The 18,419-nt window shown below is 38.0% G+C and overlaps 1 protein-coding gene across 2 annotated transcripts in view; it reads right to left on the bottom strand.

Moving 5' to 3' along the window:
• LOC114030666 (protein FAM49B) overlaps positions 1 to 18,419 on the bottom strand; it is a 201,009-nt gene that overhangs the window by 108,144 nt on the left and 74,446 nt on the right. The gene's annotated exons all lie outside the window — the stretch shown is intronic.

Consider the following 18,419-nt stretch of genomic DNA (forward strand, 5'->3'; position numbering starts at 1 on the left):
TTCAGATGAGTACACTTCAAATGTCACCTGCTCCCCACTCCCTCCTCCTTCTTGTGCTTCTATGTAAGCGCCCAAATTACGAGATAATTTTCCCCATCCTGCCCTCTCATCTACCCCCTCAAGATATTCTTCTCCCCTCTTTCCATTCTTCTTTTAGGAGCATCAAAAACTCAAAGAATCCCTCCCAGACCATCTACATAATTAGAATACCTCTATAACCCCTTATGATGATAGAGTTCTGAAGAAATACATTTATCATCTCCCAACATTAGAAAATAAATCATTTCTCCTTTTTTAGCCCCATATGATTGCTTGCTCATGTTTACCTATTTATGCTCCTCTTGATTCTTGTATCTGTATTCTATGTAGTTTAGATCTTTTATCAGGAATGCTTGAAAGTTACTTCATTAAAAAGTAATTTTTCTCCCTGTACGATTATAATGGTTTGCTGCATAAGTTATTTTTGGCTATAAGTCTTGATATTTTGACTTCTGCAACATGTTTTCCAAGTTTTCTGCTCCTATTAAGCGGTGGCTGTTAAATTTTGTGTGATCCTGAATTGTAGCTCCTCCTTACTTTTAATTCTTTCTGACTGCCTGCACCTCTCTCTTTTCTTAATCTGGAAGCTCTGGATTTTGGCTACAATATTCTTTAAAATTTTCATTTTGGGATTTCTTTCAGGAGGTGATTGCCAGATTCTATTTCTATTTTGTCCTCTAAGTCTAAGAGATCTAGGCACTTTCTTTTATGATTCCTTAATAATGTCTAGGCTTTTTTGTCATAGCTTTCAGTTCAATTATTCTTAAATTAATCCTCCTCAACTTGTTTTCCAGTTCAGTTGGTTTTTGCTATGAAATACTTTACAATTACTTCTATTTTTTCATTTTTTAACTCTTTTTTAATATTTGTTGATGTTTCACATAGTCATTAGCTTCTATTTGATCAATTCTAATTTTCAAGGAGTTTGTTATTTAGGTAAAGTTTTATATTCTTATTCCAAGATGTTAATTCTTTTTCTATATCTTTATTACATAGCTCCAATTTCTTTTTCAATTTTTTCTTCTATCATTCTGGTTTGAAAAATCATTTTTAGCATTTTTAAAAACTCTTGGGGCAGCTAGGTGGTGCAGCGGATAGAGCTCCAACCTTGCAGTCAGAAGGACCTGAGTTCAAATACAGCTTAAGACACTTGACACTTACTAGCTGTGTGACCCTAGGCAAGTCACTTAACCCCAATTACCTCGCCAAAAAAAAAAAAAAAAAAAAACACAAAAACACAAAAACAAAAACCCTCTTCATCTCTTCCAGGAAGAGGTCTTGTCTCCAAGCAGCCTTTTTCTTGGAGGATTTGCTTACAGATGTTTTAGAATCATTCTCTTTGTCTAAGTTTTCACCCAGAATGTTCCTATCATCAGAATAGTTCTTGATGATAAGATTCTTTTGTTTGTTTGCTTGTTTATTATTCCAACCTATTTCCTGGCTCCGGACTGTGTTAGGGCCAAGCTAAGCCAAGCTTTTGTCCTCTTGAGTGTTGTGTTATACCAGGATCTCAAGAACAACTTAATATGGAGATCTTCTAGCTTTCAATGATCTCAAAGGGACCCAATTCAGGACAACCCTCTGGGTCTGAGCTCAGCAAGTTCCTTACCCAGGTCTGGGCCTCAGGAACATAACATGACTGGGCTTGTACCTGGTTGGAAGTTCCAGGAGACTGCTGCTGGACTTAGCTATTATCAGTCGGATGGAAAACTCTACAGGTTCACAATGACAGGATTGTAGGATCCCCTTTGGTCTGGGAATCCTGCCCTGATTATTCCAACGGCAGGCTGCAGATTGGGCTAGTAATTAGAAATAGGGGTTTTTTTGTTTCATTTTGTTTTGTTTTAAACTCCTGTTTTATCTCTTATTCTTGTCCCTTGCTCTTCTCCTTGGGTGTGATCAGAGACACACTGCTGCTACTTGCTTCTGAAACTGTTCTTTGTTCTGTAAACAGCATAGGTACCCTGACTGCCTTCCTTACTCCAGAATGCCACCCCAGGGCACAGGTTCCCTCTTCAGTCTCCCCCTGGATCTGTACCTCTGAACTGGGAAGTGAGTGAAACATCTGCCAGTTGGCACCTACTGCTATAGCCTGCACTAATTTGAGAAGCCCCTGTGACCTGTTCTTGCCACAATACTATGATACATAGCTTCAGTCCTCTTTCAGTTTTTGGGTACTGGAATGCTCCTCACAGTTTTCCCCATGCCAATCTGAATTGAACTAGTGCTAGAAAAATGACTCATGATTTTTTTCTTAGATTTCCTAGTCAGGACTCAGTCTAGTGAGATTTTTTTTAGATCAGTGCTACCAAATTGAAATAGAAATGAATCCCTGCAGGTAGCACACTGACTTAGAAAACCACAAATTAACAGAAATTCCCTATGTTGTATTTTTATGTATATTGTTAAATTTTCCAGTTACATTTTGGTAATCTGGTTCATTTATAATTTGGTTCAGGCAGTGAACCTCTATTGCAGATCTCTGTAGAAGAGTGGTGTTGGGGGAGTTAGCCTTCTTTTCCCGACTATTCCATCTTAACTCCCATTCACATTAATTTTAATGTAACATCAGAACTACTGGTCAACAATACTTCAAATCAGTAAATAAAATTAGGGGTATTAATCAGTATCAACCAAGATGAGACAAATAAAATGACTATCAAATGAGAGCTAAATAAAACATGAAAATAAATCATGAAATTAGTGTAAAAGAACTTACACAGCCAAGAACATGAAAATGTCTCTTGACTCACATGTCCTGTCATAAGATATGTATACTAGTTGTCCACAAATGGTTAAGATTAACAGTGGTTTCCTATCCACTCATAACAGCCACCCAACTGGAAGTGTCAACACATGGTCACTCACCCAACAAATACACTATACACTTTGAAAGTCAACCTGAATTATATATATTTTGTCTATTTCAGTTCTCTGATCTGCACATCATTTTAAAATTTTTTTTCACTTACTAGTATTTTTTCCCAATTATATGTAAAGATACTTTTCAACATTCATTTTTGTAAAATTTTGAGTTGCAAATTTTTCTCCCTCCCTCCCCCCTCCCCAAGACAGCAAGCAATCTGATACAGATTACACATGTACAGTCATGTTAAATTTATCTCCACATTAGTCATGTTGTGAAAGAATCAGAACAAAAGGGGAAAACCACAAGAAAAAAAGAAAAAATCTACATTCAAACTCCACAGTTCCTTTTCTGGATGTGGATAGCATTTTCTACCATGAGTCTTTTGGAACTGTCTTGAACATTGCTGAGAATTGCTGTCTATCGTAGTTGATCATCACACAATGTTGCTATTACTGTGTACAATGTTCTCCTGGTTCTGCTCACTTCACCAAGTTCATAAAAGTCATTCCATGTTTCCATGAAAGCATCCTGCTCATCATTTCTTACAGCCTAATAGTATTCCATCACAATCATATGCCATCACTTGTTTAGCCATTCCCCAATTGATGGGCATCCCTCAATTTCCAATTCTTTGCCACCACAAAAAGAGCTGCTATAAATATTTTTTATGTGGGTGATTTCTCCTTTTTTATGATTTTTTTTGGGGATACAGAACTAGTAGTATTATTTCTGGATCAAAGGGTATGCACAGTTTTATAGCCCTTTGGGCATAGTTTCAAATTGTTCTCCAGAATGGTTGGATCAGTTCACAACTTCACCAGCAATGCATTAGTGTTCCCATTTTCTCACATCTCCAACATTTATCATTTTTCCTTTTCAGCTAATCTGATAGGTGTGAGGTAGTACTTCAGAGTTCTTTTAATTCTGCAAATCATTTTTTTTTAAATTAGTGGAGAATATATTTACTTTTAATCTGATCAGCTCAAATGGGCAATTCTCAATTGTCAAAGGCTGTCTCTAACTTCCAACAGACTGGCTTGATTCTAAAGTCAGGATTCATAGGATTACAGAGTTAGAAGTAAATGTTTGGCATATGTAAATACAATTGTAACATGCTGAGAAGGTTCATGCAGTGTCCCTGGCATCTAGCTATTGTTCCAGTCAACTGCTTTAGAGCTGGAACTCCATCTTAGGTGATTATTCTATATTTCTTACTCAAAGACAAAGATAATTACAGACTTTGAATAATTCCAATACATGGTATGCCATCACATTTTTTTTTAAAAGATTCTAACCAACAAATACATTTAAAATTTAAATTCAGAATATATAAAGCACAAGTAATTTATACACATTTTGACAAAATTAATTTCAAATTAAAAATTTTGTCAATTTGCCAAAAATTGTTTTTTGACAAAATTTTTTAAGTTATTTTAATTGGGACTCTAATGCACTGTTGGAGGAATTGCAAAAGGTTTCTGCTATTCTGGAGAGCAATTTGGAACTATGCACAACGGGCTATAAACTGCACACCCTTTAACCCTGCAATACCACTACTAGGTCTATATCCCAAAGAGATCCAGAAAAGAGGGAAAGGATCTATTTGTACAAAAATATTTACAGCAACTCTTTTTGTGGTGGCAATGAACTGGAAATTGCAGGCATGCCCATCAATTAGGGAATGGCTGAATAGATGGTATATGATTGTGATGGAATACTATTGTGCTGTAAGAAATGATGAGCAGGATGCTTTCAGAAAAACCTGGATTGACATGAACTGATACAAAGTGAAGTAAGCAGAACAAAGAGAACATTGTACACAGTAACAGCAATACTGTATGATGATCAACTGTGAATGACTCAGCTATTATCAGCAATATAACGATCTAAGACAATTCCAAAGGACTCATGATGAAAAAATGCTTTCCATCTCCAGAGAAAAAACCAAGGGAATATGAATGCAGATTCAAACACACTATTTTTCATTTTCTATATTTTTTTCCATTATTTTTCCCCTTTGGGTCTGTGTCTTCTTTCACATCATGACTAATATGGTGGTATGTTTTGCATGATTGAACATGTATAACCTATAACAAACTGCTTACTGACTCAGAGAGGGAGGAGGTGAGGGATGGAGAGAAAAATTTTGGAACTCAAAAAATTTTTTTGAATGAATGTTAAAAATTGTCTTTACATATAACTGGGGAAAATAAAATATTAAAAAATAAACAAAGGATTCTAATTTTTTAAGTTATTTTAGAAAATTTGTGTCCTTTTATGGGAGAAAAAAAATTTCATCAGTCAATTATCACTTATTAAGGACTTTCTATGAGCATGGTCCTGTGCTAAGCACTGGAAATACAAGGAAAAGGGGCAGCCCTAGACTCAGGAGGACCTGAGTTCAAATCCCTCCCCAGACACTTAATAGTAATGTGACCCTGGATAAATCACTTAACCCCAACTGCCTCTTAAAAAAAGAAAAGAAAAAGAAATACAATGAAAAAACAAAAACAGCTCCTGTCCTAAAGGAACTTACATTCTAATGGAGAAAACACATACATAAATAGGCACATATAAGATATATACAAAGTAGATGGAAGGTAACCTTAAAAGGAAAGGCATAACCAGCTAGGAAGATCACAAAAAACCTCCTACAGAAGACGTTGTGTGAGCTGTGTCCAGACTCAAGTCTGGAATCCAGAGATTCAAAAAGACAGAGGTGAGGAAGGAGAGAGATAAGTAGTGCAAAGGCAGAGAGGTAAGAGGGACAAGTAGGTCAGTATGCCTGGATCATGCAGGGAGTATAAAAAGAGTGTAAAGACAGGGAGGGATAGGGTATCAAAAACTTTAAATGCTAAACGGAAGAGTTAGCATTTAATTCTAGAACTGGGCTTCTTTAATCTTTTTTCTGTCATGGATTTCTTTGGCAGTTTGGTGAAGCTTTTGGATCACTTCTCAGAATAAAGTTTTTACTATGCCCAAAGGGCTATAAAAATGTGCATACCCTTTGACCCAGCAATAGCACTTCTAGAGCTATATCCCAAAGAGATCATACAAACGGGAAAAGGACCCACATGTACAAAAATATTCATAAGCAGCTTTTTGTGATGGCAAAGAATTGGAAATTGAGAGAATGTCCATCAATTGGGGAATGGCTGAGCAAGTTGTGGTATATGAATGTAATGGAATACTACTGTGCTGTAAGAAATGATGAACAGGCTGACTTCAGAAAAACCTGGAAAGACTTGCATGACCTGATGCTGAGTGAAGTGAGTAGAACCAAGAGAACGTTGCACACGATAACAGCCACGTTGTGCAATGACTAATATTGATATAACCCTTCCCAGCAATACACGGATCTAAGACGTCTCCAGAAGCCGTGATGGAAAATGCTATCCACATCCAAAGAAAGAACTATGGAAGTTGAATTGCTATTTTTTTTTCCTCTTCTGTTGAGTTTTGTTTCCTCTTTCTGATGGTTCCTCCTATTGGTTTTAATTTTTACTTACAACATCAGTATTGCGAAAATATGTTTAACAGGAATGTAAATGTATAGCCTATATGAGATTGTGCACTGTCTTGGGGACGGTGGTGGGGAGGAAGGGGGAGAAAAACTTTAAACTCAAAAGCATATGTAAGTGATTATTGATAAATTAAAATAAATTAATAAAAAAAGAATAAAGTTTTTAAATGTATAAAATAAAATACACAGAAAATATAAACACAAAGAAAAAATTATACTAAAAAGTTATAAATACATTATGTTTATTTTTAAAGTCACTTATAAATTTATTTATACCTAAAGTTCTTATTTATAATATAAATATGTATGTGTATATATGTGTATATAGACATATAGACATATATACATATGTCTATATACACATATTAAGTTCAGAGACTCCAAGTTAAGAATCTCTTAGAAACAATGAGTCACTGGAATTTATTGATGGGGTATGACACGGTGATATATGTACTTCAAGAAAATCATTTTGCCAACTATGGATGACAGATTAGGGTGGGGAGAAATTTGAGGCAGGGAGACCATTTAAGAGGTTACTAACATAATCTAGGAGAAAGAAGATAATGAGGGCTTGAACTAGGGTGATGGTTGTATGAATGGAAAGAATGGGGATTGTCTGATTTTTTTATAAATGCTACTTTTGAGAAGTAAAAAGGCTGACAAGAAAAATTATGCCTTTAGTATATATTTAAACATATTTACAGGGGCAGTTGGTGGTGCAATAGATAGAGCAACAGACTTGGAGTCAGGAGGAACTGAGTTCAAATCCAGTCTCAGACCAGACACTTGACCCTTACTATGTGACCCTGGACAAGTCACAACCCCAACTGCCTCGCCAAAAAATAAATAAATAAATAAATATGTATATATGTGTATGTGTATATACATATATATACACACACACATATTTATAGTAGTACTTTTGTAGAAGCAAATATACAGAAGTACACTGGGTGCAAACAGACTGAAGAATGGCTGAACAAACTGTAGTGTGTAATGGAATATTATCTTAAGGAATGCCAAATATGAAGAATTCAGAGAACCTTGGGAAAATCTGTATGAACTGATGAAGACTGAAGTAACCAAAACCAAGAAAATTATTTACATGACTCCAACAAGGTAAAGGAGAACAAAACTGAAAGACATCAGAATTCTAATCAATATAGTAATCAATCTTGACTTTAGAGTACAAGCAGCAAAGAATGCCTCCCTCTATTCTACAGAGAAGTGGACAGCCAATGTTAATCTGTTCTGCTTAATTATACTTCTTTGTTACAAAAGGAAAAGGTTCTGCTATGGGGGTTGAGAGAGGAGGAGGTCATTGTCAAAGTGACAGATGCTGTAAAAAAGCATCAATAAAATATTTTAATGATGCCTCTAAACTTGCCTTATGACTCACCATACAAAATTTTGAACATCCAAAAGTTATTTTAAAAAAAATCTCTTTTAAACAGGTGTCCTTAGCTAACATAGCAAAGATGTATATATTGATGTAATCAAATCAGGCAAAGCAAAGGAATATCATATACCCTGAAGTCATAATTTCAACTAGGTGAGCTTCTTTCATACTTGGAAATAATCTCAATTTAACTGCAATCCTTAGTACAACTACTGTATACTCATCTCATTCCTGACTCACTGAAGACTGTCTGAACATGTTGTTATTTACTTTTAGAAAAAAATGTCATTAAATTTCTCCAGTGTGACTATAATCATATGGTCACACCAAATAAGAAAAAGATATGTAACAAAGACAGAGCATAATCATAACATGAAGAAACCTTATGTGACAAGATCAGGATTCAGCACCTTAGGCTTTTTAAATTTTATCTTCTGAGCACACCCTATCAGTTGTTAAACATACATATTACAATAATTACTTCTACTTTACCACCATGAATTTATTATATAGTAAATTCTTAATTAAGCACATTAATTAATGGATAAGAGTTGCAAAGATAATCCAAAAGAGATCTATCTTTGAATAAGTCAATGTGGTTTAGGCATGAGAGAAGGGAAAGATGAGGAAAAGGAGCTGACAACTTCCTAATGCTTTGTTTAGAAATATTAAAATTAGCTTGTAGTCCCTCAGCAGACACCTGAGTAGCAAGTAGTGGTGGCATTCTTTTTTGAAGGTAATCATAAGATGTATGAGTTGGAAAGGACCTTTGAGATCATCGTGTTCATGTGACAGATAAAGAGAAGCTGAGGCTTGGATATGCTGACTGCCCAAGGTTTCACAGGTAGTAGAACAGCAGAACTGGATCAAGCCCAGGTCTTCGGAATCTTAATACTCTGCTCAGGTCCAGGTTTTCCCCATATCATCACTTAATTCTCACAACATTCTTACAAGACATACAAAAAAAGGTAAGCTTATTTTAGAGATAGAGAACAGCATGTCCAATTCCTAGTAAGAAGTGTCCTTACCACTACATTTTTATACTAACTCAACTCTAAAAATAAATTTAGTCAACATCTTGCATAAATTTACTTTCAACATTAAACAAAAGGAAAATAAACCAGCTAAGGGATCCTAAATGTCATTTCAACACATGTCAATTCTGTTATCTATGAAGTAATGGTGATATATAACCAGAAACTCATTTTTAGTTGGTTACAGGATATGTTGTTTCCCTCCCCTTTATATAAATAAGGTCCTAAAATATTTCACTTAGTGCTAACATTAAATTCAATTTGAATTCCCCAAGTATATAACAAATGACAGAGAGTAGAATGTGCTGAGTGACACAAAAAAGTCATCCTAAAATTCAGTATTTACCACGACCAACACAACAGAGGTTCATCACCAAAGTCTGACCACTAGTTAACTAGTGTGGCAACACAGAACAACCTTTCAAGTTGTAGAGGGATTGTAATCTACCAATGGCAGTTGGAATACCTTCAAAGATCCTAGAGGCACTTAAGTAAGGAAACCCATAGAGTGGATTATTCACATGCTGACAACTGATTATATACTAGATGTATGGAAGGCATACCACCTTGTCTCTACTACCAACAAGAGCTTTCCCCTCCAAGAGGCCAGATTATTTCATTTTCTTCTTTGTATCTTCATAGTCTAACACGGAGCCTGGCACCAAGCAGGTTGCTGTAATGAACGCCTGATATATGATAAAACCGGAATATAACCAATAGCTGTATAAAACTGCATTTTGCTTTATAAATTTAAGCATGCCAAACTATCAGATCATAGGATCTAGAATCGTTATTTTGTCCTCTATGGTACTACTAGAAAATTTAGAGGCAGAGAATTATCATTTTTACATTAACAGATATTAGTACTAATTCATTCAATTAAAAATTAGACTACATTTGATGAATTGAATGAAATACTGACCTCGTGTATTTATGTTGACTTTTAACAACTTTGAACAGCGTAATAAAGTATTTCACTTTAGTATTGCTCACAAATGCTGACAACACACATATTTCAAATACCCATTCTGTTAGTAGACAGCATTGTTTCAAGTCAGTGAACACCAGAAAAAAACTTAATGACATTTCTATAGTCGTTTTCCCCAAAGGAGACCAAAGTAGCATGTAACCCATTATTAACCTTCAACATTTTGGAAAAGCAAAGATCAAGCTTCTTCCAAAAGTTATGCCACATTTTTGGAATGCTATGATGACCTAACATTTTTTTTCCCATTGTCAGGAAGATAGTGGTCTAGAGTACAAGTAAAGAGCTAATAAGATTAAAAAATTTCAAACTCTTTGATGTTTCCTTTCAAATGTCAAATGGAAAGTCAAAGGCTTATCCAGTTTCACATTCTCTACAGGAGCTACAAATTGAGTACTCAATAAATGTTAAGCAGCCTCCTAAGAAAGTGGCCAAAATATACTGAAACCTTATAGATTTCATTTTAAACCAGCTCAAAGTCTTCCCCAAAGAAGCAAACTAATAATTAAATTAGTAAATAAGTCTTTTTTCCTCTGATACAAATTGTTTCTTCAACTGAATAGGTAAATGGCTATTTCAAAACTAAATTAATTTTTAAGGGTGACATTATACAGAAGGAAGTAAAACAACATGTAAGATTCTGGAACTGAAAAATGCTAGGGTTGGAATAAAGAACAATTTCAATCTACAATTGAACCAGATAATATTTCATTTTAAAGCTAAACAAACATTCCATCAAAAACTGAACTCTGACATTTCCTAACTATGTGACCTTGAATAAGACTTTTTAATTTTTTAAACTTTACTTCCTACATCTGTAAAATGGAGATAATGCTATTTGCACTACAGATCCCATTGGACTGCTTTTGAGAATCAAATGAAATCAGTAAAGCAAATTGTAAATGGAAAATGTTATATAAATGTAAACAATTCTGCTGTTAGAAATTTCTGGAGAAGATGGAATTTGTACTCATCTTTTTATAGCCAAGGTCTGGGGCAATAGGAGACATATGAGAGATTACTGGATGAAAAAAGAAAAATTAAAGACATATTGTTTTTCTTTCATTAGCTTCATCACATTCATCACTGACCAAAAAGAAATTATCTGGGAACCAGAAAATAAAATAATTACATCAAACATGATCTGTTGTATGTATTTTTATTAAGAAATTCATACTTGCAAAGTTCAGAAGAATAAAATCTGAATTAAGTTAATTAAATATTAACTGTAACCTATCAGAATTAGGCTGATCCCACTGTGCCTCTGGATGAAATACACTGTTAAATTATAACTCTGTCATAATAAGTAAAATCAATTTGTGGGCCACACCTCTATTAATCCCTTTGGTCAACAATCACGTTAAGTATCTGAGAAATCTGGTTTCTACTCAGCAACTTATAGTCTAACGTACTTGCTATATATTCTACCGAATTTTATAAAAACAAAAGTTTCTGATGAGTCAGCTACAGTATTGTTAAAATTATTTCTAATTGTTTAACACTCAATAAATCTCTCAATAAAAATCTTTTATCACTCAGATCACTCGGGATGTTCATTCCTGAACCTCATAGTTAAAACATATGTACACCAATAATCAGGAATTATTTTAAAATTTTAACTCTCCAGAGGAATGGTTTTCTAAAAATGTTATTATTGAAGACAGTGATGTATTTCATTATTCTTCCTTGCCATTTCTACTGTCGGTAACTCAACTTAATAAAGTCCTCCTAAATTCAGGTCCTCATTACCTCTCATCTGAACTAATGAGGATCAGAACTAATAGATATACTACCTCCAGTCTCTCCTGTATCCAATTTATCCTACATACACTGCTGACAGATTATTCTTGTGCACAATAAGTTTCTGGTCATAGTTATGACCACCTTACTCTCATGCTCAAAAACCTTCAGTGGCTCTTCATTGCCTACTAGTCACACATTAACAACAGCCTTCTGAACATGAGTCTCTTCCTGACTGAAAACTCACATACAAAAAAACATTCAGTATGAATTAATCCCCTCAGCTTTAGAACTAGACTAGGGTGAGAGTATAAACTCACCAAAACCGCTCTAGGCAGCCCCAGACTATGCTTCACATCTGATTTAGTCATACACAAGGAAATGAAGGCCTAATAGGAATGACATCTTGCTACCTGTCCTGACCTCCCACCCCTGCTATCCACCACCTGTAGGCTCTATGAACAGTCATCAAAACTACCGCTTCAATTGCTACAGGAAAGGGTGAGACAAACTGACTGCCCAGTAGTTCTCTAGTCACCTTTGCTATGATTCTCTAGACCAAAACAACCTTCTCAAGTCACCGCTGTGCTATTATTTTTTGTCTCTCTCGTTAGAATGTACTTGACAGCAAGGACTATATCACTGTATATAGTAGACCCTTGACAAATACTTTTTTATTATCTTCCCCTAAAAAACTTTCCTCTCCTTCAAATTTACACTATTTCTACTAAGGACACCAACCATCCCAAGTTTACTACTTTAGAGTCACTCTTGACTCTCTAATCTCCAGATTTCCTATTCAATACTGTTTCTCTTTCATCTATCCTTTTAACTCCAATAACACTGTCCTCCCTGGACTACTGTACATGTATCTTAATCGATGTCCCTACTTCCATAATCTCCCTCTCTGAATTAACTCCCCCTCCACACAGCTGCCAAAATAATTTACACAAGATACAGATCTGTCTATGTCACTCCTCTGTTCAAAAAACTTCAGTGACTTCAACTGCATATTAAAATATAAACCCCTTACACTGGCACTTAAGGTCTTCAACAACAACCTGACTCCCGTAATTTTTCTGACTTTATTTCTTACTACTTCCTTTACCAACTAACTGTTGCTCAACATAAAGTCTACTTCCTATCTCCCTACTAATCACTGAGGACATCTCTCCTGCCTGGAAGGCACTCCCCAAGTCTTCTGTCCTGCCATAATTCTTCAAGGATCACCTCAGATATCACCTCCTCTGTGAAGTCATTCCTAGAAACCTCACCCCACCCTTAAGTTGTCAGAGTTCTCTCCCCACTTTAAGTTCCTTCATACTACACTATTGTCCCATATACTTATCTTCTTATATGTTGTAATCCCCTAGGAGAATATAATCTCCTTGAGGGAAAAGACTCTTTCATTTTGGTCCTGCAACTCCAATACCTAGTATAGTCCCTTGCATATAAGTTCTTAAACATTTTCTAAATGAAACTGAGGCCAATCTCCTTAGCTTAGCACTCAATATACCCTCAGATCCTTTCATGTTCTTCTTACACATTTATATGTTAACTTGTATTAGATTTTAGCTAGTGGTAACCGTGACTATTAAGGTGAAGAAAGATTTTGACTGGAATCAGTGGAAAGTGGCCCTACATAAATCAAACCATGGAATCTTTTAAGGTACTGAACTATTATCATTCTGTGTGTGCATATGTAAGTCCTCTGTTCCCCTTTTTTCCCCTTCCCTTTCCCACACCCAGCAAAAAATACTGTAGACTTTTTGAGATCAGAGACACAACTTATCTTTGGGTCACACACAGCACCGCAACACCTAAGAGTATACTCTACCTAAATCGCCACTATAAATGTTTAATAAATTATGTAAATGAACAAGTATTATTCAAATACCTCAGAACAATGAATTTCCTCTTATAGTTTATTATGTGACTACAGATACCAGTCATAAAAAAATAAAATTGTCATTTCATTCAGTGAAGACTGACCTAATGTTTAGCTCACCAATACTTATTGTGATCCCCAACTATCATACAGTTCCGGACCCAAAATGTTATTTCTAACATTACACAACTAAAAAATCAAAAAAGATAACAAATTCATTTAGATCAATCTAATCTTACCTTCAACAATAAAGTACATATACGCTCACCTGACTGAAATGTTTGAGCAGAATAAAATATTATTCTTAGACTTAAGATTCCCAACTATAGAGAGTACAAAAATGTGCATTTTCCCCCTCTTACAAAAATACCCTTACAGAGTTAAAAAAAAAAAAAAAAGAGTGATAACTGTTTTTCTGGTCCATCAACTAACTGGAGATTGAGAAATGTAAATATAAGTCCTTAATAGTGAGGGTATTGTTCCATACAGAAAACTTAGCTGAACAACCCAGAATGGCACTCTAGTTCACTGAGAATATTCATGAATTCCATCAGTGCTCTGCACACAGTGGACACTCAAATGTTGCTGACTGGACAAGAAAAAGTCGCAAAGAAACATTTTCTATTAGCAGGTTACATTGTCCCATCAGCCACAGAAATATTAAGAGTAGAAAACCACAGCAGCAGACCATTAATATAAAGAAGCTATTGCCCAATTTTACAATCAGAAAAGAATCAATCAAATATAATCTTCCAGAGACAGTTATCTGATATCGTCAGGACATCCATGACATTTTTTAAAGTTAAAAAAAAAAAACCACCAATGGCCTCTTCCACTAGAATTTGACTGCCACGAGTTTTTGGAAATTACAGTAAAATTATATGTTTTGGAAACACCCGAAGGCCACACCCTAGCTGAATGGGAATCAGAAGCCTGAATGGTGGGAATGAGGAGGTCAAAGAAAAAAAGAATTTTTTGAAGGGGGGAGGGGGAGACTGACAGCGCAGGTGGAGGGAGATGATAGAGGAAAATGACCAATGCTATACCCCAAAGGAAGGCGACAGGGAAAGAAGTCTAGGATGGGCAGGGCCCAGGGGGGCAAACAGTGACAGGGTCCTAGCGAAGACACCGGGGTGTAAGGTGCTCCAGAGTGGTCTGGAGAGGCCAGCATGGGAGAGACAAAATCTAACGGGAGGAAGAAGCCTCTGAGGGGTGGGAAGGTAAGAGGCAGGGTTGAGAGTGGGGTGAGGGGTGAAGGGGAGTCCACGTGGGAGGGGAATATTAGAGAAGCGGTCAGGACAGGGGCAGGAAAGGAGACGAGTTTCTGTAAACGGGAGAGGCGAAGAGAGAGCAGGGAAAGCCGGGGACAGGAGTGGGTGGAGAGGTAAAGAAAGTTGGGGGGGCTGGGGAGGGGGTGCAATCGAAGGATGGATGGATGGATGGATGAATGAATGAATGAATGAGGGAGGAGGGAGGAAGAAGAGAGGGAAAAGGAAGGGAGGGGGCGGCGCCGGGGAGGGGGAGGAAGGCGGGGGGGGGTTAGGGAGGGCAGGCGGCGTGGGCTCGCTGGGCAGCGGTCAGGAAGGCGTTGGGGGCTGGAGAGAGGCAGCGGCGGGGCGGGGGGCGCCTCGGGGCTGAGGGGGAGGGGCGGGCTGAAAGAGGAGCGGGGAAAAAAATACCCTCACGAGGGAGAAACTCACCCGTAGCCCGAGAGCCTCCCGGGCTCGGCTCTGCCCCGCTCCTCTCGCCTCCTCCCCGGCGGCGGCGGAGGAGGAGGAGGAGGAGGAGGTGGAGGCGACTCCTCTGAGGCGCTAGGGGGAGCCCCGGGACGGGAGCGGGGAAAGCAGCGACAGCCGGGACCGGGAGCCCTCCGCACCTGCCCCTGTGGCGGAGCGGTAACGAGCCAGGCAGCGGCGGAGGAGGCGGCAACGGCGGCTACGACCGGAGAGGGCAAGTGACCCGGATGTACAGGGGAAGGGGGAGGGAAGGGGGAATGCCAGGAAGTGAGGACGCCGGGGACCTGTCCGGCCGTGCGCATGCGCCGCGCCCCACAAGGTAAATTGTCCGCCGGCTTTTTCTCCGCCTCCCTTCCTCTCCCCTCCCCGCAGGAAAAGGGGCGGGGTGGGGCGGCTGCCGGAGACAGGTGGTCGGACTGAACTAGCGCTAGGCGAAGGAGGAGAGGTTGGCACCAGGCAGGGAGAGACGGCCCTCCCCTCGGCTGCCTCGCTCCCCCTCCCCTTCTTAAAGAGACATCAGGGCGGCACAGTCCCACCGAGGTGAACCAGAAAAGTTTCACCCATCCCTCCCCGCCCTCCCCCTCGCGGAACAAGCCCCTCAACTGGGTCTCAAATACTGTGCATACACCTTAAATAAGAAAGAGAGCTCCTTTAGGGAAGGACCTTGTTTTCCCCTTTCTTTGTATTCTAGCCTGGCACACACCAGGCGCTTAATACATGCTTTTTGACTGACACTTTCAGGCACAATTTAACGTGAGTATTTATTAAGTGCTCCAATGAGCAGAGCAAGTGCAGTTAATTAACATGCAGTTAATTAAGTGCCTACTACACCCCAGACCCTTGTGCTAAGAACTAAAGATAAAAAATGAAAAGACACTGCCTTCAAGGAGTTTACATTTTATGAGAAATACATACAGAGTATATAAGCATATACACAATAAATATAAGCTCATGGGGGAGAGCACAAGCTGCACTGGGGGCCCAGGAAAGGCTTCTTGTAGAATAATAATTAGTCCTTATGTAGCATGTTAAGGTTTGCAAAGTGCTTTATGTGTTACCTCATTTGTTTCTGCTATCTATTTTGTAGAAAGTATTTAAGCTGAATTTTGACTGGACCTAGACTGAGGAAAAGTTTAGGTCTCTCCCCTCATGAAGCTTTCAATCTATCAAGGAATTTGATATTTACAAAGTAACTATATAACACAAATTATAATATAGAACAATACATTATAACTGCACCTACACAATGACCAACCAGAATTCTATAGGATTTATGAAGGAAAACGTGCTACCCAACTCCTGGAGTCCACTGAGATGGACTCAGTGATGTCTGTAACTTAATCTTTTTGGACATGACCAATGAAGATGCAGGAACTTCTCTTACTATACATGTTTATAACAGAGATTTTGTTTTTCTTGCTTTCTTATTGGAGAGTGGGAGAGGAGATGTAGATAATGAAATTTTTCTGGAAAATAAAATAAAATTGAATGTTTTTTAAAGAAAATCAAAAAGCTAGTACCACGCGAAGTCCAAGAAGGAAATGTCATTCTCAATTTGAATAAAGTGGAAAAGATTTCACAGAGGATGGAGCATTTAAGTCAGGTTTTAAAATGAGTAAAAAATTCAGTAGGCATAGAGAATGATGGAAAACTTTAAGGCATTTGAGCAAAACCCAGAGGCAGGAAAGGATGAGGTGTATAAAGAGGATTGAGAGTAGCCTAGTTTGCCTGAAGCATATGATTAAGTGGAAGGGAATAAGCCTGAAATACTGAAAGAGACTTAGGGTGGGAGAAGGGTAGGGCTAAATGATGGAGAGTCTTGAGTGCCAAGCAAAGAAATTTGAGCCTTATTATGTGTGCAATACAAACCTACTGAAGGATTCTGAGCAGAGGAGTAGCATAACCAGATTTATACATAGGAGGATTTGTGAAGTGGTGTTAAGAATAGTTTGGAGGAGGGAGAGAATGGAATTCCCAAGCACAAGAAAAACAATAAAATGTCCTCATTGTTTTATATGAGGGAGTTGATTTTTCTTTTTTACCAACCTCCCAGCCCAGAAAATGCAGAATTATAATCATGATGTATTAAGTTTACTATAAAGGTGCCTTTACTCTGTCACATATTAGATCCTTAAAAATGTTTCTTGACTTGACTTCTACTCCAGATCACTTTATGAGATGTGAACCCCTTTCTCTGAATTAATCAGAAGGGGCAGTCTAATTGGCTGATTGAAGGGAGCACGCCTAACCCACACTCCTTTAAAAAAGAGTTAGTTTGTGAGTTCCAAAGGTTTTGTGGAGGAAATCTCTACTGAAGGAATTTCTTCCCCTCCCATCTCCCACTGGCCATGGCATCTAACAGTGACTTGCCCAGGATACCCCATCAATAGAGTTTATCAGTTGGAGCAAGTTGGCAGCACAGAGGAGGAAGCAGAGACACATTCATAACAGACGAAGCTACAGAAAAGCAGTCCCTCAAAGAGAGATGCAGCTTAAAAGAGAAGGACACTTTGTGACAGAGAAGACAGTCAGCTCTCAATTGAGAGTCAAGCTATGGAGAGCAGACCCTAGGAGCTCATTTGAGCAAACGACCCAGCAAAGATGCTTTCCTCAAGGGGAACTTCTTGAGGACCCTACTAAGAAAGAAAAGACTTCCTGTAGTACCAGAAGAAGTTCATTGTCTTTGTCACACATATATCCTATATTTGTGCCTCAATACTATTGTTCTATAAGCTTGAGCTCATTCTTCCCACTGCTACTATGTATATTTGCAAAAGAGTGCACACCTCAGTTTTTTGGGGGGAGGGAGGGTAGAGGAATGTTTTCTAGCTACCACTTTTACTATACCTTTTTAATAAATGCCTTTGCTAAGAGTTAATTGTGTTTACTGATGGGTTGTTCATGGAAATCCGGGGAAGGGGAGTGTAAGGAGTACAGGTCCCCAGGGTTGCTCCTGGGACCCAGGGTGGCAGCTACTTTCTGGAGACTCAGCCCACAAATACAAATTAGTAGAGTAGCACAGAAATTTACATTTGCATGGTACTTTAAGGCAGAAGTGTCAGATGCACTTTGAGATATATCATCTTGTTCAGAAGTCCTTGACAAACTGGGAAAGAGGCAAAGAATCTCCAAATCCTTGGCACTCCCATTTCCTCCCCGACACACACACACACACACACACACACACACACACACACACACACACA

This window comes from Vombatus ursinus, unplaced genomic scaffold (genome assembly GCF_900497805.2).
Source record: "Vombatus ursinus unplaced genomic scaffold, bare-nosed wombat genome assembly UNPS02014973.1, whole genome shotgun sequence".
Taxonomy (NCBI): Eukaryota; Metazoa; Chordata; class Mammalia; order Diprotodontia; family Vombatidae; genus Vombatus; species Vombatus ursinus.